Source organism: Mauremys reevesii, linkage group 12 (assembly GCF_016161935.1).
Source record: "Mauremys reevesii isolate NIE-2019 linkage group 12, ASM1616193v1, whole genome shotgun sequence".
Taxonomy (NCBI): Eukaryota; Metazoa; Chordata; order Testudines; family Geoemydidae; genus Mauremys; species Mauremys reevesii.
The window spans coordinates 29,885,871-29,911,483 of record NC_052634.1 but is presented as its reverse complement, the minus strand read 5'-3'; the positions used below and the strand labels follow the sequence as shown (position 1 = coordinate 29,911,483).

Below are 25,613 nucleotides of genomic sequence, written 5' to 3'. Positions count from 1 at the left end.
AATGTTGACTTTTGTTCGAGATCCCGGCTCCTGTTCCTTTGCAAGGCGTGTGCGTTCGCTCCGCGTTTTACTCTGCTAATACGGCGGGGGGCGATTGAGCCAGAGGTGCTTGCCTGCTGCAGACACGGATCCAAGGCTGAACCTCGTCCCTCACAAGCTTGAAAGCTTAACTGAAAACAGTTTAAGAAGTGCTCCCGTCTCCGGCACTCAGCTACCCAGCTCCCAATGGGGTCCAAACCCCAAATAGATCCTTTTTACCCTGTAGAAGCTAGCTGTAAAATCCTGTGACCAGGGCAGCTGCCTAGCAGCCTGCGCATCTGCCTGCCAGCGCGAGAGCGTGTAAGGCACTAATCCGGATAGTGACGGCTAGGTGGCAGGGGGAGAGTGTGAAGAAGCAGCAGAGTGGCGCAGCGGGAGCGTGCTGGGCCCATAACCCAGAGGTCGATGGATCGAAACCATCCTCTGCTATGCATGCGCTTGTTTCTTTTCCCTCTGGGCCTTCAAGCGAGCCGGTGACCAGCAGAGCACCAAGAGCCTAGGCCATGAGGCAAGAGGTGGCTGAGGCGAAGCGGCGGCCGCCAGGGAGCTCCCCGGCACCTCTGGCTGCCTGGGCTGAAGGCAAGAGGCAGGCCTGGGCGTGGCCAGGGCGTCCTGTCCCGGAATGAGGCTGCAGTGCTTCCTGGTCCCCTTTTCCCACCACCCCGGCAGGCGGCTGCTGCGGGAGAACACGAGGGAGGCTCTGGGGGCGCTAGGCAGCGCTGTGTGTGTGACTGTCAGGGGAAAGAGCCGAGGCTCCCGACTCGACCTGCCATTGACTCGCGTGGCTCTGCGCGCCATCAGCCGGGGCGGGGCGGGCCAGGCTGCGGACGTGACTCAGGCTTGGGCCGCATGGCCGTGCTTTCCTGACGAGACATGAGGCAGGCCAAGAGCTTTGCACAGCGTACAGGGAAGTGGGAGGGAGGTGTCTTTGAGCCGGCCTGTCTCCTCCGCTTCTCCCTTGCCGCTTGGGCAGAGGCGGGAAGGGAGCAAAATGTTCCCGGCTGAAAGTTTTTGTGCTCGGCCTTGAGGATTAAGCCTGAGCCTCCGGCACGGCTGCTGGCAGATGGGTTTCTGAATGGCATCCAGCCCGCTCTTTGGACCACCAGCTGAAAGCACTGAGGCCAAGAGGCAGCAAAATGGGACCTTTGAGGCTCCCCCACAGGCCTCGGGGAAGCAAGGAAGCAGCACAGGCTTAGCATCGTCCCTGGGTGGGCTCAAACCACCATCCTTTCGGTTAACAGCCGAACGCGCTGACCCATTGCGCCACAGAGACATGGAGGGGCAAGGCTGTATTGAGCACAAAAGCCCGGAATCAGCTCAGGGTACGGTATAGCACATGCATGCAGTGGATAGACAAGCAACCGCAAGGAACTGGACTGGTATGGAGGGTTTTTTGCCCCACTTGCCCCCCCCGGGTGTCCCTGCCTAAAAGTGGCGGCCACCAGAGCCCAAGCAGTAGCCCCACCCCTTCCACTTGAGGCCACGCCCCTGCACCACCCCCTCCCCAAGGCCCCGCTCCTACACTGCCTCATACCCCAAGATCCTTCCTCCCGCTCACTGCTCTCCGTCCCCTCCCCACCCTCACTCGCCCTTACGGTCATTACAAAGTGGCAAGGCAGAGCCCTCCCATTTTTTAAAGTCCTGGGGTGTTGTTCCCCCCTGTTCCGGCACCCTTGGGGCCCTGCACTTCACACAGCTCTCCCTGATTTCAGCTGTTAGTGAGGGAGCCTCACTGCTAGCGCAGACTGGGCAGTTCCTTGCAGGAGAGACACTGTCCCAAAGCAGGACTAATGCTTAGAGCTGGTTATCAGTGACTTCACATCTGTTGGTCTGCAGCAAGACTCTCCATTGAGTCTTAATCAGCTCTGTTATTACACAGGGAAGAACAAAAGGGTCAAATGGTGCCTGGAACCCTTGAGAAGAATCCACCCCACCGAGTACACTTGTCGCTACCTGCTCTCAGCCCCACTGAGAATGTTTTGGCGTCACCCCTTGCCTGTATCAACCTAGTGGCGCAATTGGTTAGTGCACAGTACTTATAGGGCAGTGCTGAGAGGAGCTATGCTGAGGTTGTGAGTTCAAACCTTACTTGGAGCACTGGTTTTCAGTAACCAAGTGGCATCACCCCCTCATTTTCCCCTGCGTAATGTAGACTTCCAGCCCTGGGGACACTGAGGAGGGGAGGAGTCAAAAATGCCCCCTTCATTTATTACCTCCTCTCCAGAGCGCAGATGAGAATCTACCATCCTTTCTCCCCCACCAGCCCCTGTGCCATGATCCCTCAAGCAGAGCCTGGAGTCCTGCCCATCCTTGACCCCTGAGCCTGGAGTGAGAGGAGCAAGGAGCCATTGTTACAGGGCTTTCCCTTCCCCTGCCCACTTCCCTGGCTCTTGTCACGCAGGCAGCAAGCAGCAAAAGACCAGAAGTCGGAAGCGCAGACAAAGGGATGTTTACAAGTTTCCAAGCAGGCAGATTACGAAGCCCTTCACACCAGTCGGGCTTATCTCTATAGACCGACACAGTCTGTTCCCCAGTGTCCCCTTTCCCAGCTCTGACACCACAGAGCATTTACCCCACATCCCTACAGACAATTCTTTCCTGGGTGTCTGGCTGCTGAGTCCTGCCCACATGCTCAGGGTTTAGCTGATCGCCATATTTGGGGTCGGGAAGGAATTTTCCTCCAGGGCAGGTTGGCAGAGACCCTTGGGGGGTTTCACCTTCCTCTGCAGCATGGGGCACGGGTCACTTGCTGGAGGATTCTTTGACCTTAAAGTCTTTAAACAACGAGTTGAGGACTTCGCTAGCTCAGACATAGGCCAGGGGTTTGTTACAGGAGTGGGTGGGTGAGAGTCTGTGGCCTGCGTTGTGCAGGAGGTCAGACTAGACGATCACAATGGTCCCTTCTGACCTTAAAGTCGATGAGTCTATGAGCTCTGACACTGCAGAGTGTTTACCCCACATCCCCCTTCCCAGCTCTGACACTGCAAAGCCTTGTCTGTGTCCCTGTTCCCTATTCCCATCCCCCCGTTAGCATGATTCCAATTTCCTCTTCCACTTCCTGTCTGACCCCTGTTTATACAGTAATATTCTCAGCTAGACCTTAACCAGTCATTGTAACTAACCAATTCTAACCTATTGTAACAGAATTCTCTAACCAATTACATCCCACTCCCCTAATTAACTTACACCCAGCAAAATTAATTCTGCAGCAGACAGAAACAATTAGCGAACCAGACAGATTGACAATAGAAAAGTGGGGGCCAGAAAGCTAAACCCTACAGAAATGAGGGTTTCACAACCACAACCATTGAGAAGGGATTTCTTGCCAGACCGGATGCTCCCTTAAGATCTGTTTCGTTATCTGGTGGTGATGGGCACTATCGGGACAGGATCATCTTCCTAACAGCCCAACCCCACCTTAGTTCAGTGTGACGGGTTTGGGAGGTGAGGATGGGACCGTTCGCTTCCCAGCTTATGGCTGCCCCTGCTGCTTAGCCAAAGGCCTTCGCCTACAAACAAGGCTCAGACTCTCCGAGGGAGAGAAGGCCCAGACGCAGGCAGACTGGGATTTTGGGTCTTTCTTTTATAGCCCTGTCACTAGCTAAGTGATAAAAATACACCTGAGTTCTTAAAGTCTAGGCCTGTACAGGCAGCCTGAATATCTCTAGTCTAACAGCCATCGGTCCCTGTGGGAAAATGATCTATTCAGGGTTGTCCTAGACATTTTGGTGCCCTACACGGCACCCCCGTCCCCCAGCCCGAGCTGGCAGAGTGGAGCAGGCTGGGGCCAGGTCACTCCACTTCCCGCTGCCCGGTAATTGCAGGGCAGGCCCGACCCCACACTCACGGGGCATCGGGAAGTGGAGTGATCCGGCCCCAGCCTGCTGCACTCTGCTCCCAGCCTTGGAAGTTGGGGGGGAAACGCCCCCCCCAGCACTCACCAGTGGCGCGGCTGGGAGCTAGTGGAGCAGAGCAGGCTGGGGCCAGGTCGTTCCACTTCCCACCGCCCAGTGAGTGCCGGGTGCGCCTGATCCCTCCTGCCGTCCACCGGGGTGTAGCTCAGGGGAAGGGGCGGAGTGGGGGGGGATGGGGTGGAGCAGGGGTGGGAAGAGGGGGGTGGGGGCAGACCAGGGGTGGGGGCTGTGGGGAAGAGGTGGAGCAGGGGCAGGGGCAGCTTTCCTGGCCGGCTCAGCCAGCCGGGGGATCGGGTTCCCCGCTGGAGCAGTACGCAGCTGCGCAGGGCACCGGGAAATTTGGGGCAATTTGGTGCCTCCACATCCCTTAACCAGGCAGCGTCCCTGTGGTGTGGGCTGTCTGCATAGGCCCTTTCTCAATCTTTCTCACCCTCTTGTCTCCAGTCTCCTGTGTCTCTGCTTTCTAAGCACAGACTCACTCTGGCTGTTCAGAGGAGGGACGACCATGCCTATGCGTGGCCAGCAGACAGCGACAAAGACCCCCAGCCAGCCTGCTCCTGCCATGCCAAACACCCACTGAAGGCCACCCACAGACCAGCAGGCGGGGCGGCTGCTGATGCTCTGTGGCCAACATCAGACGATGGTAGGAAAGCAGGGCCAGCCCCCCCGGTGGGGCCTCTTACTGTTCCCACTCCAGGTGCTCACTTTGGCAGTGGGGCAGGAGATTTTACCTCGAGAGGCTTTTCCCCAGCTGGCGAGAAGCAGAGAAACACCCAGGCTCCCAAGGTGCTATGTAGCAAGTACCCTCCAGCACAGGGACAGGCGCACACTTGGAAGAGGGAAACTGCTCCACACGCTAGCCTGGGCAGCCGCCCAGTTTCTTTGGCAAGTCAGGAAGGGCAAAGGCGAGACTGGAAGCACCTGGGGCTCATGCCCCAGCCTTTGTGACACCCACCCCCAACTCCTTCCCGGGGCTCTAGCTGAAGCCAGAGCATTGGCCTAAGTGACCAAAAAGAGGTTCCAGCCCTGAAGGGAGCAGGACGTTCAGCCAAAGGTAAAACTGCACAAGCACAAAGGGACTTGAACTCTCAACTGCCTGATTTAAAGTCAGACACCTTATCCATTAGGCCACGTGGTCACACTAGAAAATGCTCTCCAAGTACTTCTTTAGAGAAGACAGACACTGTGTTTCTCAGACTCAGGTCAGCTACTGAGGGGGGCCGAGACTCTCTGGGCACAAGAAGTTGAGTTCCCAGCGAGATGTGAGACTTAATTCTATGGAGCCAGGTGCAGGGCTTTGGCAGGGAGGCTTAGGTATGGGGGACTGGGGTGCAGCGGATGGACCAGCTGTCTAGGTGCGGAGATTTAGTTGCACTGAGGCACAGGAGGGAGGAGGAATCCCGCTGATGGTCAGTGGCTGTGCAGAAAAAAGGGTGTTGATTCCCCCATCCTAAATGGGCTGGTTGGCTTGACTCTTCTCTCTGCTGCAGAGCATGGTGGGGACTGCAGCTCACCCCTCGTGGGGCAGGAGAGCACAGATGCAAGGTGCTGGGCTCAAATGCACCTGGAGGGCAGCTCCGGTGGGGTGGGGCAGGGCCTGTGGTTTACGTTCTGCGTTGCCTTGTGCTGGGCCATTGCACAATCCCCAGCCACGCCGCACAGCGCACCCCGAGAGGGGGCAGGGGGCCAAGCAGATGATCCAGCATGAGGGGGAGAGGATGTGTGGTTGGGGGAAAAAAGGCCTGTGGCTGCACTGGGGGAGTGCAGAGCAGGGGTGACACCCCAGAAACCTGCAGCAAAGGGATGGACAGGTGGGGTGGGTGGATAGAAATGGCAGTGAGCCTAAAAGGGGAGTGGGGGTCAGTGGTCAGAACAGGGAGGGGGCTGGGTGCTAGGACCTCTGGATTCTATTCCTGGCTCTGGGAGCAGAGGTGGGTCTAGAGGTGGGAGCAGGGGGACTGGGAGCATCTTCCTAATTCACAGGGTAGTTCTCTTCCCAGCTCGTGCGAGGCGGGAAGCGCCACCAGCCCCATTTCCTGGACGGGAGAAGAGAGGCTGAGTGATGTGCCCAAGGACACTCGGGAAGTCTGTGGCAGAGCACAGCATGTTTCTCCCCCTCCCCCGTCGGGGTCTGGCCTGTTAGTGGGTGGTGCAGGGGCGGGGTCTCAGGAGAAGGAGCAGTGGGAGGGCGGGGTCTCAGGACAATGTGAGGGTGGGGTCATAGGGGCAGTGTGGGGCGGGGACTCTGGGGGAAATGGGCAGTGTGGCACTGGGGACTTGGGGGAAGAGGCGCTGTGTGGGCTGGGTCTCGGGGCAACGCGGAAGCATGAGGGTGGGGTCTCGGGGGAAGGGGCAATGCAGGGGCAGGGATTAGAGGAACAGGTGCTGCAGGGTGGGGTCTAGTGGGAATGTGAGGGCAGGGTCCCAGGTGAATGGGCGGTGCAGGCGCAGGGTCCCAGGGGGAAGGGGCGGGGTCCCAGGGGGGAAGGGGCGGTGCAGGGGCGGGGTCCCAGGGGGAAGGGGTGGTGCGGGCATGCGGTACCAGTGGGAAGGGGCGGTGCAGGGGCGGGGTCTCGAGGAGAAAGGGAAGCTCAAGGGCGGGAACTCGGGGGAAGGGGCCATGTGGGGGTGGGTCCTTGGGGAAAGGGTGCAGGGGAGGGGTGTATTGGGGGGGCAATGTGGGAGTGGGGAGTCGGGAAGGGGCAGAGTGAGGGTGGGGTGCTGGGAAAAGGGGCAATGCGAGGGTGGTGCCTTGGAGGAAGGGACGGGGCGGGCAGGACTTCAGGGAAAGGGGCGGGGATTAGGGGAACAGGCGATGTGAGGGGGACCTCGGGGTTTGGGGCAGCGTGAGGGCAGGACCTCGGGGGTGGGAGCAGGTCTTTGGGGAAAGGGCAGAGTGAGGGGCAGGAGCAGGGCTTTGGGGCGGGGCGGGGCAGGACCTCAGGGAAGGGGGCAGTGGCAGGGCTTTGGGGAAAGGGGTTTGGCAGGGGCAGGGCTTTGGGGAAGGGCACAGCGGGGGGGCAGGGCTTTGGGGGAAGGGTGGAGCGAGGGGGGCGGGGGCAGGGCTTTGGGCTTTGACCTGCTCTCCAGCTGAGCCACCACTGAAAATTGAAAAACAAAACAGTAGAACCGTACAAGGCTTCAAAGCCCACCAGGCCCAACCCCCCTTCTAACACGGCAAAAAAGCCACACTTCTCCTGACTAGGTAGGGACGTCCTATGGCCCCACAAGAAGTGGAAGGCCATCGTGTTCGGTCTCAGCAGCACTCGTGGAGCAGGGGGAAATACATGGCTGAGGAAATTCCCCACAGATGGGTCTTGAGCATGACAACCTTGTAGGTAATGACAAGGTCCACTTACGCCACCTGCTGAGCCACTCCTCACAGGCCAGCAACCATTTCTCCCAGTTCGCGTTCCCCACCTCGTCCCCAACCGAATGCTAGAAGGCCCAGCCATCAACCTGCCCACTCTTGCAGCCCTCCTCTTCCTTCCTGACTGATGGGGGGGAGTATTGAGCCTCCCTCCCTTAGGCCCTTCAGCATCCCTGGGGAAAGACAACACTGCCCAAGTGACTTTGGGCCAGTAGGTGAACCAACAGGGCTGCCTGCTAGGCCAGGCTGCAGCCCAGATTCAGGACTCACAGGAAATGGAGCTTGCATCCCTACCTACAGGACTCCAGGCATGGCCAGGCTTCTGGATCAAACATCCCCTCTTGTGCTCAAGTCACAACAGCTAGCGGGTGAAAGACAGGAATTCATGGCATTGGAGAGAGCAAGATAGAGCCTTGGAAGACCCAGCAGGGTTTGTGGCACAGGAATTGTCCTCAGATCCCACCGAGACTTCAGCTCAGATTGCAGGATTCAAAGTCCCGAGTGCTGCCCTTACACCATGGGACCAATAGGAACCCCAGACCTCTGCTGAGCTCTGGTGTGTATGACCCTGTGCGGGCAGCCCTGCATTTGCTCACCAAGTTGTCATGCAGCAGTTTGCTGCAGCTCCCAGAGGCCTTTCTTAATCCAGACTGTGAAAGGCCAGTGGGCATGTGAGGAAGTTTCCCCTTCAGTCCCAGGCAGTACATGGCCCTTCCTAGTGAAAGGTGAATTCCTGGGGGGAAAAAGTGATTCAAATAACATCCTGGAGAGATGCCTTCATCAGTTCTGGGGGAATATCCAACAGGAGAGGTTACTTTTCACCTGACCAGGGACTTGAACCCTGGACCCTCAGATTAAAAGTCTGATGCTCTACCAACTGAGCTAGTCAGGCTCATGTTTCAAAGAAGCAAATTCCATGCAGAAGAGAAACTAATCAAGAAAATGAGAGCAGGAAACAATACAGAAAACCTGCTACTCGTGCTCTCTTAGCAGTCCTAGCCCTAGCCTGCTCCTCCATCCGGTGCCCTGAGGCCTTATTCTTTTTTTAGTTAAATAACAAATCCAGGAGAAAACACAGTTATACAAAGCAAAACAAAATCACAAACAGAAATGCCATTGGAAATACAAAAATAAAAAAGGAAAATGCAAACTACATCACTTTATCATGTCTGGGCCATTCCTGTATCGAGAGTACCCGCTAAGGTCCCTGTGTGCTTATGAGAAACCTGGAGGAACTCATACCACAGCCTGAACATGAAACTCAACTGCTCCCAAGTGCAGTAAAACCCTTTCCCTGCTGTGACGTTGCACTCCATAGGATTTTATGAATATATGCTAATGAGTGTGAATATGATGTAACTGGAACATGCTTCATGCAAAAGGTCTCTTGTGCAGTATCATTACAAAGCTTATAATCTACTGTGTGTGTTCATCCTATTTGTATGACTCGATCATTCTTGTATCTGAAACTAGAAATATGAACTATAACTCTGTGGTCCTGTTGTAATGATGCAAAGTGTGGGCCATTAATAGTGGTTTGGACTCTTGATGGCTCCCATTAACCAGGACAATTGACTGGAGATGGCTCTGTCCTGCACCATCTGTGAGTCAGGCCAGGAAGAATGAAGGCTTGGGGGTCTCACAGGACATGTGACCATGTTACCTGGTACAGGAATCCATCTTAAACCTGGGGCTTTTCCCCAGGAGAGAGACAAAAGATTCCTGCCTTGTACCAAAGCTGTATAAGGGGTGGAACAGAACAAAGGTGGCTGCAGTCATGAGACATCCCCTAGCTACCACCTGAGCTGGAACAAGGGCTATACCAGGTGAAAAGGTTGGGCCCAGACAAGTGTAACCCTTCTGCCCCTCTGAGCTGGCAGCAACAAGGGCCGGGTTCAGTATCCAGGGGTTCCGTTTCAATAACACAATGCAAAACTGGCTCAAGCCCCCACCGAGTGACCTGGGACAATTACCTACCACCCCCCCCGGGCGCCTCTAGGAGGCAATACTTCCCCACTCGCAAGCACAGAGTCCGAGTGTAGCAAAATCCTTTTAATAAAGGAGGGAAACAATGCGGCATCACGTTGGAGAGACACCACAACCAGGACTATACACAAACCCTAAGCAAAAAAACCCACCTCCAAGCACATTTGGCACTGTCCTTTCCCCCTTAGAGTCTTAAGTCCAATCACCCCAAAGTCCAACAACCCAAGAGTCTCTGTCTCTGGTCAGTGCCACCCCAGAGTTCAAAAGTTTATCTGCAGAGTTTTACCCCCCCAGCCTGGGTGGAAATGGTGGGGGCACACACAGGGTGTTAAGGGACACCTTACATGGGCCAGGGCCGACTGCCCCGCTTTTCCGTGGAGTTCTGCTGCAGCCTTCACCACGACTGGCTCCACTCCACCAGCTGTGCCGCTCCTCCAGCCAACCCGTGAACCGCATCAGCCGTCCCCGCGAACTGCGCCACACTGCTTACTGTTCCACAGGCTGCGGCAACGTGCTGCAGACTGCTCCGCTCTGCCAGCTGCTTAGCGATCGATCTTCAGGCTCCCCCACTCAATGATCTCAGCTCAGTAAGCTTAGCTCTTTTAGTGATTTCAGCTCTTAGTGGTTTCAACTTGTAGTAGAAGCACCAGTGCCACCTTGGCCCAACGTGAATTCAGATCAGCAGCCTCCAAATGGACTCCTAAAGGATTCAAAATTAGCTCTGCTCTTTAACAGTGGAGAGAGGAGAATGTGCAATTGGTGTTCCAGGCCCTCAAAAGGGCCCATATCATCAGGAACACACACCAGTTCCCAGCCTCTCTCCCTTCACTGGGTTTTGGAACCCATGTCCCTTGTCTAGCAAGTACTATTTAATGTAGGTTGAGTCATTTCTGTCATAAAGCAGTCTCATAGTTCCTCATTCACATAATTAAGGTAACAGCACTTTTTTCCTTCCTGCCCCAATAACAAAGAAATTGGGGATGCCACAGTGTGAAAATAACCATCCCATGCTGCTGTGTGTTATGCTAAGTGGAGTGGGTTTACCAATGCAAATGCACATTCCTAAAATTCCTTTGCCCACTCCTCATAATGTACCACCAGATGTCAGGGTAGATCTCATCCTGACTCTGCTTACACAAGAAATAAGTCTAGTCTGCAAAAGAAGCTTATTGGAAGATCTCTGAGGGTGAGATTTGATCTGTATTGAGTTTTGTACTGTATTAGGCTTAGACTTGCATGTTTTTGGTTTATTTTGCTCTATGGAGAATACAAACTGCACAGAGAAGGAAAAGTTAATGCCTTGGAAAAGCCTCTGTGTGTTAGATGGGTGGGAGGGTGTCTAAAAACCACTTTCCTCTACTTTCTTTTCTCTGAATTCCTTTAGAAAATACAAAGCAGGAAACAGAACCATTTCTTTCTCTGAGGCTTGAGCTTTGAGACTTTCAAATTATGAGACTGACATGCTGCCAACTGTGCTAAGAAGGCCCAGTGAAATGTTAGGCTCAGTACATATAGGATCCTCCTACAGCAGTGACTGGGGCAGGGAAGGAGCCAGGGGTGTGCTGGAAAAAGCAAGGAGATCTGCTGCCCACAGACCTGTCCTGGCGGCTTTCACAGGAGCAAATAAATCAATTATCCCTGCCAGTGAATAATGTACTGGCTAATGGCAGCACAGGGGGGATGTTTCCAAGTTGTACACCCACTGCCACATGTTAAAACTCAACCTCCTTTCCCTATGCATTGGGCAAAGCAAGCTGGGGAAATTACATGGATAATGTACACCAGTGCTTCAGACAAGGCTTGAACTCATAACCCCAGCAGTAGCCCCCTTTATACCAACCAATTGCACCACTGCAGGTGCTTTTTAGAGCAAGCTGGGAAGCAGGCAGTTATCAGTCTCTGGGGTTCACACCTTTGCCTGGTAATTGAAAGGCTGATGCATCAAACCTAACTCAAGATGCAGCTTTTCAGTGATGAGACTCCCGGACATTTTAACAGGAAGAAAATCTCCTCGATTCTGGTTTAGTCCCATTTGACTCCTGCCCATCTTCTCCCCCCGCCTCCCCACCCTGCCCCACCCCTTCTCTTTCTTTCCCCACTGGGGCTGTGCAGAGAGGAGCCCCAGTCAGTCTCTGTCACAGAGAGTCTGTATCCCATCAAGGGAGGGGAGGGGTCGCTCCAAAACACTGATAATGGGGAGGGGAGGGGTGTCTGTGATTAGGAGGAGAAAGGATGGAGAACTAACAGTGGGGCCCAGAGAGATTCCCCCAGATTGGGGAGATCCCCTGCTGCCCCCCATCAGCCAGCTGTGGGAAGAACAACTTGGGATTGCTTGGGGAAGCCACCTTTAAAAACACAAGTGTAACATGCTAGTTACATTTTAATAAGACCAAAGCCTCCTCAAACCCACGGTCCCAATCACTGCAATGATTTTGGCTTGATATTTTACCGGCCACAGACACAAAGCGAGTCAAATTACAGTTTCCGTCGGAGTCAGTGCACACAAGAATCCGGAGGCTTTTAATTCCTTAGGTTCTGCCGCCATTTCATTTCTGTCCTGTTCCAAGATTTATTGTTGTGCAAAGCAACGTTAGGCCCTTGGGAGTGTCCCCCCTGGTCCTGCCTGCTGCCCCGGTCAAGTTAAAAGAGCCGGAGGACCCCTGCCACCACCAGCACCAGCGGGCTAAGGCGGTTTCCTGCCCACCCTCGCTCCATGTGGCACGCCACTCCCGGAAGCGGCTGGCACGTCCCTGCGGCCCCTGGGGTGGGGGGTGGGGTCTCCACGTGCTGCCCCGCCCGAGAGCCAACTCTGAGAACTGTGGCAATGGGAGCTTCAGGGGTGGAGTCTGCGGCAGCCATGCTCAGAGATGCCCCTGCCCTCCCGGCAGGGGCTGCTGCCAGAAGGGGTGCGGGTTGCTTTCGGGAGATGCCCGAGGTAAAGGTTGCACCCTCACCCTCTCCTGCACCCCCAACCCAGACCCCACACCTGCACCCAAACTCTCCAAGACCCTGCCCCACACACCCTGCTGCAGCACAATCCCTGACTGAGATCAGACCCTGCACCCAAACTCTCCTAGAGCCCAATCCTCTCCTCCCACACCCAAACTCCCCAGAGCCTTACACAGCTGTGGGGTGGGGCAGGACTTAGTCCCAGTCTGGGAACGACCAAAAATTATACAAACCTGCCTCCCGTGTCCAGCCCAACCTTCTGCTAACGCACCTCAGCCCACACCCGTGCAGGGTTTGAAGCTTCCATTGCTTAAATTCCAGGACACTGAGGGATTTCAGCTCCCTTGGCCCAGAGGGAACCTTCACCCAACTCCCAGCCAGGTTCTTGTCCATGGGATCACTGTAGGGGGGCTGGGTCCCTCGGTGTCTTTTCTCTCTGTGTGACAGGCCAGGGTGCAATAACTGGGGCATCTGAGCACCCAGGACCTTCTGTGGGGCTGCCATTCCCTTCCTTCTGTGGTCTCATCAGTCATTGACTCCAGCCTTTTTTCTATCCATCATCAGCACCATCCCAAGCCAGCTGCACTCGCCTCAAAAAGACAAAGAGTCCTGTGGCACCTTACAGAGTAACAGACATATTGGAGCATAAGCTTTCTTGGGTGAATCCCCACTTTGTCAGATGAATGTCATGGAAATTTCCAGGGGCAGGTATAAATATGCAGGTAAGAATCAGTCTAGAGATAAGGCGGTTAGTTCAATCAGGGAGGATGAGGCCCTCTTCTAGCAGCTGAGGTGCAAACACCAAGGGAGGAGAAATTGCTTTTGTAGTTGGCTAGCCAGGCACAGAATTCCCACTCCATTCATCTGACGAAGTGGGGATTCACCCACGAAAGCTTATGCTCCTGTACGTCTGTTAGTGTATAAGGTGCCACAGGACTCTGTCGCTTTTTACAGATCCAGACTAACACAGCTACCCCTGTGATACTCAAAAAGACAGTGTCCCCTGGTGGGTGTAAATCACTGACCTCTCTCCTCTCTGAGCACTGACTGCCCCTCTGTTTCCTTGCCTCTCAGTCTGTGCAGATGGGACCTTTCCCTCCAGTGCTGGAGGATTCGCCCTTCTCATCTACCCTTGTCCCAAGCAGCACAGCGGGTGGGAATCTTAAATGTACCAAGATGACTTAGGAGCAGAAACCCCTCCAGACCTTGCATTCAATTGGCACTTGCCCCTCCCTCAGCAGGATTAAAACTCCTGCAGGGAGACTGCTGGGCCACATCGCAGCTGGGCAGGAGCAAAGCAGCAGGGTGAAAAGAAGAACCTGGAGATGCTGGGGATTGAACCCCAGGCCTCATACATACAAAGCACACGCTCTACCACAGAGCTATATCCCAAGGTGGACTGCAACTTTCACTCAGAGCTGTCCTATTTTCAGAGCATGCAGTGGCCTAACAGCAGCATGGGGGACACATTCCCTGCTCTGAGGGCCAAACCTGCGGTCCTGGAGCCTGCTGGTTCTTAGGGTCACTTTTCAGCAGGGCCAGATACTCTCTCTGTGGGGCAGAGAGAGTGGGTGCCCTGGACTCAGGATGCAGAGATGCACTCAGCCCTCTCCCCTGCATTGGGTGCGGGGTGCTGCCACCCCCTCCTGGAATGTAATGGGAGGGGAGGGGCGCTGTGAGACGCTCAACACCTGACTCTGGTGGCTGAAGTGCTGTGGGAAGCTCCAGGTGTTTCTAGGATCTGCTAGGTGATGGTGGGGGGCGCTGTGAGTAGCTCAACATCTCACCCTGGTGGCAGAAATGGTGTGGGGGACTCCAGGTATTTCTGGGATCCACTATTTCCACCTGCCTGTGAAGTCCAGCTTTCCCCAGCACATGCACTGCGGTGCAATTGGGTCACTGTTTCCATGGTTGCACAGCAAAGAATCACTCCCAGTTTCCCTTCTATCTGCAGCAGGATTAGCCTGTGTCAGTGATTAATGAGGTGGATCTTGTTGAAGATTGTTAATTCCCCACCTTGACAATTCACACAGTCCCTTTCCCATGCAGATTCCCAGCACCTCGGTGATCCTGGTAGCAGGGGTTGGGTCCTGAGACTTTGAGGGTCCTTTTTCCCCTCCACCTGGAGTGAACTCAGCTTTTCCCCCATCCCAGACAATCCATGAAATAACAACAGGGGCATAAAGAAAGAGGGGAGGGAACATCTCACGGCCAGGGCTGGATGTGCCCAGGGCCCCCTGCTTGTCCATTGTTTCCATGGAATTTGGCCCCCTGCTTTGCACAAGGGACAGAGAAAGATCTTGCTGTTCCTGTGTCTGTGCAAAGAAAATTGTGCTTCCCTAGGAAAGAGAGGCGGGAAATGGCCCCATGGTGGGACAATAGCCTCAGGATTAAGACCTAAGGACTCAGGCTGAGAACTGATAGAACTGCACTCATCTGGGATTTAACAAATTGTCTTCCATGGAGCAGGGCCAGATCCAGCGTTTTTGCCACCCCAAGTGAAAAAAAAATAAAATAAAATAAAAAAGCCACAATTTGCGGCACTTCAGCAGCAGCTCTACCACTACCGCTTTTGGGGGCAATTCAGCAGCAAGTCCTTCCCTCCAAGAGGGCCAGACCTGCCTTTGTGCCTCCCCTTTCCATTTGCCACCCCAGGCACCGGCTTGCTGCTCTGGTGCCGGTCCTGCAATGGAGACACTGGGAAGATGGGGAACCAGGAAAGTAACATGGATTTCTTTACATTGCACAGGAAGAATAACTGAAGCTTTTTTGGTTTAAAGTCACTTTTCCCTGACTGGGAATTGAACCGAGGCTGTGGCAGTGAAAGTGCTAAATCCTAACCACTAGACCACCAGGGAGGTGATGGCAATGGTTTTCTTCTCACTTATGCTACACTTTCTTAGGCTACTTTCTATCCACTTTCTGAAACTGCTCCATTGTCCACTCCCTGAGGGGCTAGGAGCAGAATGCAGGAAACCCTGTGCTCAGGGTCACAACCTGAGCCCAACCCAAGTCACTGAAACAAACTCAAATGATGCTTCCTCCAGCAGGATCACAGAGCCACACAAAAAGCCTCCATGAGGAACAATCCTCCTCTGCCTTCATTTACCCCATCACAACCCTCTCAGCAGCCGACTCTCGCGGGAAGCACACTGAGCTGATAGGAGCTCTGGCATAGAGACCGAGGGAGGGGTGTTGCTCCCCTGGGTGTGAGCTGATCACATTCTGACTCCATGTAACAGGGCTCTGAGCTTTGCCATCTTGTGAATTCTGAGTGCTGAGCCCCCCAGACCCTTCTCCTGAGAGCATGGGGATTGCACAACAGCTGCAAGCCCTTTTTCCCTTTCCTTGTCTTCCTCAGATTCCCCAGCCCTTCCCCACAAATGGTTCTATCAGGCGCTGGAGGGATCTAAGGACCTGCAGGTTTCCCTCACCCACCTCTTAAGGCAAACAGTGATTCCGTTCTCTGACACTCCTGGGCCTGGGCTTCTTTTGAGTTTTTCCCCAGGGGACCTGATTCCCTGTGAAAACGTGTGTGTGGCGTGTGGGGAACTCAGACTCAGACTCTCCCCCACTAGATGAGTCCAACAGCACCTCCCCTTGGTGGGAGATTCCTAAATTCCACCCTCCCACCCTGGTTACTCTGACCAGCTGATGGCGACAGCATGCTAAATCAACCCCAGCTCTCTGGGCTAGAAAGCAGCATCTAACCAGCCTTGTGACAGCTCCGGTTTGCTCGCTGGAGATATAACAATCCAGGAAAGAAGGCAAATGTCAGACAGTGAACCTCAGCTCACAAATAAACACCCTCAGGCTCCTCCTACACTGCGATTGGGCGGTTGACTGACTTTAAATCTAGCTAGCTCAGTTGGTAGAGCATGATGCTCTTAATCCCACCATCATAAACTCAAGCCCCATGGTGGGTGGTAGCGACAGCCCTTAGGTGTCACTCTTCTGCTAATAGTCACAGACCAAAATGAAACAAACTCTCCATGCTCTTCGGCAGGTCATGTTTCTTCCTCTCTCTGAGCTTCAGTAAAACATAAAGAGAGACCAAACTGACATTTGCATCCTCTGTTAAGAGAGGATTTTCTCCTGTTCCATTCTTCCCCAGGCAAGAAGAGGGGATAATAACCATTTAACGGATGTCTGCAAAGAGAAAAGTTTGGTCTTTATAAATAGGACAATGATCAATTGTTCTCCATGTCCACTGACAGTAGGACAAGAAGTAATGGGCTTAATCTACAGCCAGGGAGATTCACGTTAGATGTTGGGAACAGCTTTCTAACTCTGAGTGTAGTTAAGCTCTGGAATAGGCTCCCAAGGGTGTCTGTGGTGTCTCTGTCCTCGGAGGTTTTTAAGAACAGGTTGAACAAACCTCTGTCAAGGATACTCTCCATATACTTGGTCCCATAGACAACCTGCTCTGGCTCTGGTTCCCTCCTTCTGCTCCCTGCCTGGGCCGGCTGCTGTGGGCACTTGACCCCACATGGCCCTGACACATCGTCTCTGCTAGGCCCTGCCTCAGCAGAGAGGGCTGGATTTCATGACCTCTCCAGGGCCCTTGCAGCCGTACAGCTCTGTAATTCGATGCCATCGCAATGTAATATAAACAACAACAAAAGTGGAAACACCCCAATGTAACATCTAACAATTCAGTGTGAACTGACATTCCACAGCACAAAGTGACAATATGTAGGAGTGCAAAGCCCGACAGTTCAGCACCATGCAAATGAACTGCCCCATGGGGCAAAATGACACACTGCAAAAGAGCTCAGCTCAAACCAACGCAACACAAGGCGGTGCAAAGAATATCCAAAAAATGTTGTGTTTCACTTTACTTCATAAGTACAGTTGTGTGGCAATGAAATGATAACCCTAAAGTTTCATAAAAGTGCGGGAAATATGGATGTATCTGAGAAAATGGCTTGGAATGAAGAAAGACAAAAAGTGATCAGTCGAGAGAACAGGCCCTGTTTCCCCCCGGTTTGGAGCTTCTCTCACAACTACTGGAATAGAAAAGCTAAGCAAATGGGGTTCTATTGTTCCAAAGAAGATTGAAGTGAGGCCATTTTCTCCAGACAGAATTAAATGGTAATGTCAGGAGTGGGATTTGAAACCACATATCTATGCAGAGACCAGAACACCCAAGGGACTGGAAAAAAAATGAGTCTTATAACTAGCACTTTAGACCAGTCCACCATCCTGATACTACAAAGAATATGACTTATCAACCCTAGCTTTCATTAATAGTTGATAAACTCTTTAGGGAGGTCAAGATGGCACATCTCTTTCAACTCCTAGAGACCTTCTACAGCACAGCTGAATTTTAGACACACTCACCCAGATCTAAAGTTACCCGTTTCCTGGAGCTCCATGAGTTCTATGGTGTTGGAATCTCCCTGCTCACGTTTTAAGTGAACAAAAGATGGGTGCTGGCATTCTGAGAAAGTAATGGTGAACCTCAAAATCCTGCCCTGGGGGCCAGACAGATAAGCAACAAGCACCCACAACCTCTACCTTGATAGCCAGGGCCGGCTCCAGACCCCAGCACGCCAAGCGCGCGCTTGGGGCGGCATTTTGCCGGCAGGGCAGCAGGCGGCTCCGGTGGACCTTCCGCAGTCATGCCTGCGGAAGCTCCACCAGAGCCGCGGGACCAGCGGACCCTCCGCAGGCACGTCTGCAAGAGGTCCCCCGGAGCCGCGGGACTGGCGACCGGCAGCGCGCCCCCTGCGGCGTGCCACCGTGCTTGGGGCAGCCGGATTCCTAGAGCCGCCCCTGTTGATAGCATCCTCTCTGGGAACAACTCACTTACCAACAGCTGGGGTGTGACATCTTCATTTCTTTGTTGTTCTACCACTGTAGTCCCCACTTTCCTATTGCTTGTCTGTATAATCTCTGTCTGGCGCTGTGATTGTTTCTGTCTGCTGTATAATTAATTTGTTGGGTGTAAACCAATTAAGGTGGTGGGGTATAATTGGTTAGATAATCATGTTACAATGTGTTAGGATTGGTTAGTTAAATTTCAGTAAAATGCTTGGTTAAGGCATAGCTAAGCAGAACTCAAGTTTTACTATATAGTCTGCAGTCATCAGGAAGTAAGGGGGGAATGGGGATGGGAATGGGGGCGGGGAATAGGAACAGGGAAGGGGAACAGGGACACAAACAAGCCTCTGTGGTGTCAGAGCTGGGAAGGGGGACACCGAGGAAGGAAACTGGAATCATTGCTTGCTGGAAGTTTACCCCAATAAACATTGAATTGTTTGCACCTTTGAGCTTCGTGCATTGCTGCTCTCTGGTCATGCGAGAAGGACCACGGAATGGGAGGGTGACGGGATAAACCCTCTAACAAGTACATTTTTAGGGTGTGAAAAACCCCAGAACCAGTATAATTAAGCTGACCTAAGCCGTGGTTAGATAGTGCTAAATGAAAGGAAAAATTGTTCTGCCAGTGCAGCTGTTACATGGATGGAAAACCCCTCCCCTCACTGTAGCAACTGTCTATGCCACAGTGCTACAGCAGTACTTTAAGTGTAGACAGCTTTAGAGTGAGACCAGATCTGGCTCCATGGATGCTCAGGCACTAAGACAACACACTAATGCTTCCATAGTTGGCAGGATTCAAACCTGCATGAGGAAGATTGCTAGCCCATTGCCTTAACTACTCAGCCACAACTACTTGATGTATAGCTGTTTCACTACACAATGTTTCTGTTCTCACAGAATTGTCTCTTCAAATTCCTCAGACCAGCTCCTCCAGCACACTCATGGCTGAGCATTAGTGTAAGTGTGTCCATGGCTGAACAGCAAGAGTTCCTGCCCATTTCCCTTCCAGCTTGAGCATGATGAGAGTGTGTTTGTGGTTAATGACATTGCTATAGATTGTTGTTCATTCCCCACACTGACAATTCAGACAGTCCCTTTCCTATTCAAATCTCCACCATATCATGGCAATAGCCGGGGGCAGGATTTCTCTGGGGCACTGAAATGTTTCAGGGGGGTGGTGCATGAACTCAGCCTTGCATTCCATCCCTGATGTTTCATGGACTAACAACAGCAGCAGAAAGAAAGAGCCGAGCCAATATCTCCCTGGCAGGGATGCAGGTGACCATGTCCCCTCTCTCTGACCATTGCCATTGCAGGAGAGAAGGGTTCACTGGAATCGAATGCCCTGGCTCAGACCAGAGACACAGGAAGGTTTTGCTGTTCACGGATCTGTGCAAAGGAAATTGTGTCTCTGTGTGAAATTGAGGCGGGAAATGAAACGTCCACATGGTGGCCCAGTGCCTTAAGGAATGTGGGTGACGGACTCTGGCTGAGAAATTATTTAACAGGAATTGGTATCAATGTATTGCCCTGATTAAAAGCTATGTCTAAAGGCAGCCACTGTTGTTAGTGCTTGAACCTGCGTGGAGACACCTGAGTGGGTATCAAGTCCATTGCCTTAACCAGGGATAGTCGATTATTTTATCAAGATCCAAATTTCTTGGTCAAGGTCCAGTCAATGTCTAGACAGCAGAGAAAATAATACACTGATGATAATAAGAAGAATATAGAAAGATTTTGCAGTCACTATGGGCATAACTATGATGATTGTTTTGTGTTTCACTCTTAATATCTGGCACCACCACTGCCTTTCCCTTTAGTCTTGTAGTTAACAAAGGGTAAAACTAAACATCACTTCAGATACAAGGGAGTGTTTGTGTTCATTCCTGTTAGCTACACAGGGGTTTGATGTAGCTGCTTTCAATCCTCCGGCTCTGCCAGGATAAGTAACATTTCAGGGTGTCACTGAACTGAAGGAGGGAGATCATTTTTTGACAGATTATGCCTCTTCTTAATGGTGTTTGTCTGGCTGGCAGCTCTGGTTCCCAGGTCTCTCCTGAGGGAAGAAAATTTCTGTGCAAAATACCAAAACTTTTAACAGAGAGGAGGGAAAGGCCATGGCCACATGATGGGGCCAGTATGTACCACAACATGGTTCTTCTATGTGGGATGACTCTGAACACTGACTGATCTCCACTCCCTTGGATTTGAAGAGATATTTAGTTGTGCACTTGGGAACCTATAAGGCTGAAGAAGTTTTATGGATGGTGACACTAGGATTGAAGGGTTATTTAATGTTGTAGAAATTGTTAAAAACACTGAGCTTAAACTGGAACTGCCTGTTATTAAAGGCTGGTTTCCCCACATCAGTTCCATAAGCTCTGCTAGAAACACCCTGGGTTCTCTCCTGCCTCGGTGGGAACTGCAGGGAATCGTCCCCTGCTGCCCTTGGCTCCAGGCTGGTTTTTCTGGGGAGGGGACGTGGAATTGATTGATTTGTTCGCTGTTGAGAAGGGAGCCAGGCCAGTTCTCAGGGAACGAGAACTCCCAGCATCTTTCCAGCCCAGCCCAGGCTGCTGCCCTGTCCCAGCCTCTGTTCCTCTGGGGGCCCTGCGCGTTTGACTCTAGAGCAGGCCGGGAGCAGCAGGTGAGGCAGAGGACAGCCTGGGCCGGGCAGATAAGAAGGAGTTTAGCAAGCAAAAAAGGTAAAATGGCAGTGGAGTATTACCTTGGACTTGACGGCATTTCTCCATTGGTCTGTCTGCTTTGGGGCAGGGACAATAACACGTCCTGCTGCATTCGTTCTTTCAAAGGGCAGTTTAGGATTTTCATTCTCACACACGGTGCACAAAGCAGGACTCAACCTTTGGCATAAACTAAACAAGCTGTTCACAGATTCTGGCAGCCACAATGAGTATTTGGGTGAGAACTCAGACCTGCCCCTGTCCTAGAGGGAGACAGGGGTCATCTGTGTGGGGACTGGACCACTGACCTACCTGCTCCTAACTCCCAAACATTCAGTAACTCTGTTATCAGTGTCTGTGAGTGTTATTTAAACCATAAGAAAAACCACACTGGGCTAGACCAAAGGCCCATCTAGCTCTGAGTCTTGTCTTCTGACAGTAGCCAATAGCAGATGCCCCAAAAACCAGTCAACAAGGCACCACTGGGAGTTGAACCCAGGATCTCCTGTTTACGAAACAGATGCTTTAGCCAGCTAAGCCATGGTGCCTGTGGGTGCCAAAAACACAGTGTCTGCCCACACCTGACTCCCTGCCATTGCTACCAGGGCCTGACAAGCTTTGCTTGTCTTTGGATTCTGCAAAGCAGAGGAGCAGGTGACATTTTCCTTGCAAGTTGTGTGTGTGTGAATCTTTGGCCAGGTCTGCACTACAAAGTTATTTCAGCATCATTATATTGCTCAGGTGTGTGAAAAACACACAATGCTCCCTTGGTCAGTAGCTTGTGGCTGGTGTACACACTGCAATGCCACATCTGGCGACAAAATTGCCCTGTTTTGGTGACAAAATAAAACCACCTCAATGAGAGGTCTAGAGCTTTTTGTAGCAAAATTAAAGTAACAGAGTAAATGCTGTTGTTCATTATATCACCATAACTGGCCTCTGCCAGTATCCCACAATGCCCGCCGTGAACTCGCCTGCCCTGCATTCCTGCTACAGAGCCATGGGCCCCTCCCCTTTCATCGCTCTGGGAAGTTCTGACAGCTGAGCCTGCTGCTCTGCTCCGGCAGCCAGGAGCAAATCACTGCCGTGGATGCTGCTCTCTCCCGCCCTGCGAACACAGAGCAGGGTGGTGGGAACTTCCTTACATGGGGGGGGGGGGCACCGGCATCTCAATGTGACACTCCCATGACACCCCTTCCCTCGAGGAGGCTCTTACCTTCTGAACAGGGACGTCTGTTTTCTAGTAAAATCACTAAAAGGGAAGGAGAAAACTCAAAAGAGGTTCCTCCTGGTGCTCACGTACATGAACCCGAATACTCTCTTAGTCTTCAAAGAGAGACCTGGAGAAGGAGACTTGCTGAAGCAAAGCCACAGGGGTCTCTGAGGTTTCCCTGGCCCCTCACCCCTCTCCTGCCTGGCTGATGTCAGCATCTCTCTGTGAGGTCACCACCTCCCCACCACCTTTGACCAATAGTCTGAGGTCCTGCAAAAGGCCTTTGTGATGTCACTGCCACACCCCTCCCTTGCTGGGCTAATGTCCTGCCCCTGGCCAGGCACTTTGGGGGTTTGAGCTACTCCCTGTGGATCACCCCACTCAAGGAGCGTTCGTTCTAGGAAGCAAGTCGGTAGTTTTGGATCATCTGCAAATTTTGTCAGCTCACTGTTTAGCAGATCATTTATGAATATGTTGACTAGTCCTGGTCCCAGTACAGACACCACTAGTTACCTGTTTCCATCCTGAAAACTGACCATTTATTCCTACCCTTTGTTTCTTGTCTTTTAACCAGTTATTGATCCACGTGAGGACCTTCCGGAGGTGAAAGTAAGCCGGTATGTTCCGGTATGGGGTACCGGCAAGAGCTGGTACGCTGTGCCAGCCTGGCCCGGCTTCCCCAGGCTGGTGATTTAAAGGGCCCAGGACTCCCTGCAGCGGCCGGAGCCCCGGGACCTTTAAATCAACTCCCAAGCCCCCCTGCCGGAGCCCCAGGGAGCAAATCACTGCCGTGGATGCTGCTCTGTCCTGCTCTGCCAACACAGAGCAGGGGTGGCAGGAGTTTCCTTAGACTGGGGGGGGGGCACCGTTGTCCGAACTGTGGCATCCCCATGACACCCCTTCCCTAAGGACCCCCACTCACACCACCTCTCCCCCCGAGGCCACACCCACAGAACGCCTCTTCCCCAAGACTGCACCCTTCCCCCCCTCCATCATTTTTCCTAACAGCCAGTAGAGAGTGGTGGGACCATGGCCCTCTAAACCTGCTGTTCCAGCACCCCTGACACAGAGCTGAGCAGGCAGCAGTGTGTGCGTGTGTGACAGAGAGTGCTGTGCTGTGCTGAGCCAGTGAGAGAAGGGGGCTGATGTTGGGGCTGTCCCCTGTCTCAGGACTGGTCGCTTCCAGCAGCTGTCTGAACTTAGAGACAGTGTGTGACACACTCACTCTTCCGCAACGCACACACTGTCTCCCCCCCCACCACACACGCTCTCTACCCCACCACGCACATTGCAGTTGGAAAGCAGCTGGCAATCTAGTAGGATGCCCATGGACCAATGGGATAGAAACCTGCATCCTGTGGTGCTGTACCAGCCCGTGAGGCATTTGAAACCCTTCCCAAAGCACCCTGCAGCCAGTTGCACAGTGGGATAGCTACCCACAGTGCACTGCTCTCTGTGGCAATCCAAGAGATGTTAGCATGGATGTGCTCTGGTGACACAGGGGCATAGGGCAGACATGCAACAGCTGTTCAATTAAAACACTTTAACTGAAGCCACATTACTCTTTCATGTAGACGTAGCTTAAGAGTGAGACAAGACGCAGCTCCATTGAAACTAAAGAACCACAACTTCCTACATAGCTGGCAGGATTTGAACCTGCGCAGGAAGACCCCAAGGGATTTCTAGTGCATCGCCTTAACCACTCAGTCACAACTACTTGCTAGAGATGTGATTTTCACTGCACTCTAGTTCTGTTCTCACTGAGTGATCAATTCCAGTTGTGTCCTCAGACCAGCTTCCACTAGACACACACTGCTGTGCCATTGTGTAAGTGTGTCTATGGCTGAACAGCAATAATTCCTTCTCCTTTCCCTTCTGGCTGGAGCATGAGGAGAGTGTGTTTGTGGTTAATGAAATTGCTGTAGATTGTTGTCCATTTCCTGCCTTGATCATTCAGACAGTCCCTTTCCCATCATATCCCCAGCACATCAGTGATTGCGATAGCAGAGGGCAGGTTTTCTCTGGGGCACTGAGCTTTGCCAGGGGATTGGTGGCTCCTTTCTTTCCTCACCTTGGAGTAAACTCAGCTTTTTATTCCATCCTTGATGTTTCATGGAATAACAACAGATGAGCACAGAAAGAGGTGGACAGGGTGGGTCTCCGGGGAGGGGCAGAGAGGTTTGAGAGGTGGGCAGGGCAGGGGAGGATGCAGAGAGCAAGCGAAAACTTGACGTAATGCTCCAGATGTGGCCTCACCAGTGCTGAATAGAGGAGAATAATCACTTCCCTTGATCTGCTGGCAACGCTCCTACTAATCCAGCCCAATATGACCAGTTACCCATATTGAATGCAGACACAGCAATATTTGATACATTGGTTCCTGTCCATTCAGGAGGTTATTTCCCACCTATTCATAAATAATGAATCTGCTCTAAGCGGAGGGGAGAGAGCTGTCCTGTCTGTGCAGTTAATTCATCTCCCCGAGAGGTCGTAGCTATGTCAGTGGGGGGAAGCTATGCTGGTGGGTGTGCAAGCTGTGGTGTCTACATGTGTATATAAAGTTTAATCAAACCCCATTTTAAAAACCCCTGTGGTCTGGGAATAGAAAAGGAGCTCTCTGAGGCAGAGCCCGTCCTTCAAAATCATTAAGATCACTAACTTGCCTATGCAATTGCTGGGGAGGGGGTATAGCTCAATGGTAGAGTGTTTGACTGCAAATCAAGTGGTTCTTGGTTCAACTCCAAATGCCCCCTTTCAAGCGTGTTCCTTCAACAAAAAAATTGCATATCTGTTTCTATTATGTTCAGGAGCTCCACTGAAGAGGGATGCCTGAAATGAATGGACACACTCAATGTTTTCCTGTGCAAATGCATAAAAACCTAGCAAACATGTCCCCCAGCTGAAATCAGTTCCAATCCTCTAAGTGTCTAGTTTATGTTTTCATCAATTAAACAAAGGAACATGAAGACACATTTGCAGGTCCTTGGCCTCCATGGGCTACAATGTGCAGAAAAACAAGAACCACATCCACTTGGGAGGCATGGACTAGTCTGTATTACATTTGGTAAGTAAGTTGCCATTGGGACTGAAAGCTCTACTGGGGGTGGACAGGAGCCTGTTACAAAAATAAAATAACCAAGATTTACCAAACTCCCTGTTACCCATTCAATCCTCTGTTTGTGCACACGGCATCAACTGGGGCTCTAATAAATGGCAGCCTTCCTTTAACACAGATCGTTGTTCCTTGTGACTTTCAGATACATTCAAATGGCAGCTGTTCAGAGGTCATGTGCTGCTAGTTCATGAGCAGGAGCAGAGTCTCTGTACGTTTCCCAACCGTAGAGCTGGGTGTGTCTGCATCCAAGTAACTGCAGAGTCAGTGTAGTACCAGACAGTTAATTGCACAGTCTCACTTTCTGGTCTCATTCATCATTTGGGTAGAAACAGCAACGGTTTGGTGGGTTTTGTTTGTTTTTTCTCCCTTCGTTTTCTCCTAAGGAATGTGTGATCTTGAGCATGTTAGTTTCAGTTCCCTGTGGGTTGGGAAAATTCCATCTCCTTGAAATAGCTGGGAAGTGACCTGTTTGTATAACCTAAAATAAAGGAGCTTTTAAAGAAGACATTGCTTTACA

At 52.3% G+C, this 25,613-nt stretch overlaps 5 non-coding genes across 5 annotated transcripts; 2 read left to right on the top strand and 3 right to left on the bottom strand.

Annotated features, from left to right (window-relative positions):
* Positions 1-396: 396 nt before the first annotated feature.
* TRNAM-CAU lies at positions 397-468 on the top strand. Its single transcript has one exon. It is a non-coding gene; the product is annotated as a tRNA-Met (tRNA).
* A 770-nt stretch (positions 469-1,238) lies between these two features.
* TRNAN-GUU lies at positions 1,239-1,312 on the bottom strand. The gene has a single exon. It is a non-coding gene; the product is annotated as a tRNA-Asn (tRNA).
* Positions 1,313-8,142: 6,830 nt separating this feature from the next.
* TRNAK-UUU lies at positions 8,143-8,215 on the bottom strand. The gene has a single exon. It is a non-coding gene; the product is annotated as a tRNA-Lys (tRNA).
* A 13,027-nt stretch (positions 8,216-21,242) lies between these two features.
* TRNAT-CGU lies at positions 21,243-21,316 on the bottom strand. Its single transcript has one exon. It is a non-coding gene; the product is annotated as a tRNA-Thr (tRNA).
* Positions 21,317-24,662: 3,346 nt separating this feature from the next.
* TRNAC-GCA lies at positions 24,663-24,734 on the top strand. Its single transcript has one exon. It is a non-coding gene; the product is annotated as a tRNA-Cys (tRNA).
* The last annotated feature ends 879 nt before the right edge of the window (positions 24,735-25,613 follow it).